The following is a 2,668-nucleotide window of genomic DNA, read 5'->3' as shown; positions in this document are numbered from 1 at the left end:
AACTGATTAACTACCAAATCAAAACTAAAATTCAAAATTCAAATTAACTATTTCAACTGAAATACTACTAACTGAAAATCAAAACCACAATGCCGAAACACGGCGTCTCCTGCGCTGATAAACACGACGAAAGTCATGTGCACGTATCCGGATGTACTCATCAATAACCCTCCTTATTTGTACCAAAAGCCCTCTTAAAACATTAAGGGGACCGGCATATATAGGGCATTTTGAGACAAAAAAGCATATTGAAAACAATATTCAATATAAATAACTGATCAAATTCTATCTCCTGCATATTGCAATTAAGGAATCTGGAAATTTCTTTAAATATTAAAAATGAATATATCTAGTTCTCAATTGTTTTGGTATTCAATAGCTTGAATCAGATTTTCTCATTAAGAATTGTGGAAAGTTATTATATAATACTGACATCAGGTTCTCCAGAATCCATAAAGTTTTAAGACACTGACCAAAAAATGAAAACTTGTTCTCACTTAGCGACTAATATATTTTTCTACTGTTAAGAGAGTAAGGAACAGGAAAGAAAAAGGTAATAAAATCCAGAATATATATTTGTTAATCTGCATAGACAACTAAACAACAAAAGACCAACTGAATGTCATGCTAATAGCATGACTCAAAACTCTTCTTCGATCCAAAGCAGGTAAACAAGGCCATATCACGACGTAAGGAGTTAAGAGTTGAATATGAATAAAGGATGATAGGAACTTCTTGTGGTCTTCAGAATCAATAAAGCTCTGTCAGCGGTAAAAAAAATTTCCCAAGGCAAGATTTTACAAAAAATCAAACTCAAAATAATTTTTTCACCCAGATGCATACTTTATTCTATATAGGATCATCAAAAATATAATCTAACTGATAATATTGATGGCAAGTTTCCACCCATATGCATACATTATTCTATACCAGATCATTTGCATCAGTTCCAAATTAGAATACTGGAATAAACTAGTCAATAATAAAATGCTTATGACAAAAGATAATAGATTTAGAAGAAAGACAAGTTCCCACAAGATTTTAATTTATAGTATTATTATTTTATTTTATATATAACCTCTATAGAACCTTAATGTTTGTACCTCCTTGCAGTAATCGTTTCAGATTTGAGCAAATGTAGCCCCTATGTGATGGTCATACTCCTCATTGCAGTATTCTGAATTCCTTTTACATTTATCCTCTAAAAAACATGAATTTTGGCACAAAGAAAAAAATAATGTACAATATTTACAATTAAATATATATTAAATCTCTTTATTCAGAATGTTGATTACTCTATGGTCTAACTTACTTTGAAGTCTTGATTGTCCCCATAATATCAAAAGAACACCGAATTGATCTTCATCAACTCTCTTATCTTGCTTCCAAAACCTCTCCTAGTCGTGTTCGATCTTCATATGGTAATTCAACTTGAACTCATACCTCCGTATCCTATAGCATGATTATATTTTCTAGCTTTTCCAAATAAATACTCCTAACCTTTATTGTTCTCCTTGAGGTTGAAGAATCTCTGCAAATTAGCATCTATATAAGTAGAGAAGTCAAACAAAAAAGTATAAATGAAGGAGAAAATTAATATAAGTTACCAAAAGATGTCGCCATACATGCTCTAGTAAATTGAAGGGCTACTGCTCTGGCTTAAAAAACAAGGGTTCGCAAAATCACTTCTCTGTACTAGAATCCCGATATATGAGTTGAACCTATTGGCCCACTTTCCGATTGGAACCTCATTTGATTGCCAAGTTACAATAGCACGAAAACCCTCCGAGGGTAATTTTCTCATCTCTTCGTTGGGTTGGTGTCCCGACTTCTCGTACCACCCCTCTTACGAAGTCAAAGAGAAAAGAAAATGTTTAGTAGTAAATAAAGATTAAATTATATAATTAATAATTAATCAGTAAATTTACCCTTTTTAAAAGTTCAAGGTCACATTTCGGCTTATGTACTCTAGCTCTAATGTTCTCCTCCCACTGTTCTAGCAGTTGTTGTGTTGCCATGTATTTCTCCGTATGTTTGCTTCTATAATCGTCCTCCACTCGTGATAAAGGCCCAAACTAAATACTGGGAATATATTCTTGGAGGATTGGTAGCTTTGGAGGGATTGTGAACGATGGTTCCTTGCCCTCACCTAAAGAATTGAAGGAAACATTTAGCATCTGTGCAAATATCATGAATAGTAAATATGTGTGTATCATGAATATATTTTTTCTACTTACTAGGACTTGTGATAGGAGACAACGTCAGTATTAGATCAGAGGGGTCCTGTGCAGAAGAACTTGAGGGGGCCTGTACAGAGGAACCAGAGCCTGCTTCATTTGACCGTGATCAGTTAGTGCTAAGGGTAGGAAATAGCTGTCTACTTAAAATCCTCGACATCTGCAAGTTAACTTGTTAAGATGGAAAATAAAGTACAGGATTGTAAGATATATATTCAGCTACAATCTTTATTGTATTGAAGCAAAAAAGATGCATTTATCAAAATAGCTGTCTACTTAAACCCCTTGACATCTACAAGTCAAATTATTAAGATGCAAAATAAAGTACAAGATTGTAAGATATATATTCAGCTGCAATTTTTTATTGTACTGAAGTAAAAGGATGCATTTATCAAAATAGCTATCTAAACTCTTCGAAATCTGCAAGTTAA

At 33.1% G+C, this 2,668-nt stretch overlaps 1 long non-coding RNA gene across 1 annotated transcript; it reads right to left on the bottom strand.

The window, feature by feature from the left end:
• On the bottom strand, positions 1,174-2,134 carry LOC109836058. The gene is made up of 3 exons (XR_002245810.1): positions 1,929-2,134; positions 1,608-1,845; positions 1,174-1,531 (listed from the first exon to the last, which is right to left on the bottom strand). It is a non-coding gene; the product is annotated as an uncharacterized LOC109836058 (long non-coding RNA).

This window comes from Asparagus officinalis, chromosome 4 (genome assembly GCF_001876935.1).
Source record: "Asparagus officinalis chromosome 4, Aspof.V1, whole genome shotgun sequence".
Classification (NCBI taxonomy): domain Eukaryota; kingdom Viridiplantae; phylum Streptophyta; class Magnoliopsida; order Asparagales; family Asparagaceae; genus Asparagus; species Asparagus officinalis.
Note: the sequence above shows the minus strand (reverse complement) of the source record. Positions and strands in the feature narration are given on the sequence as shown.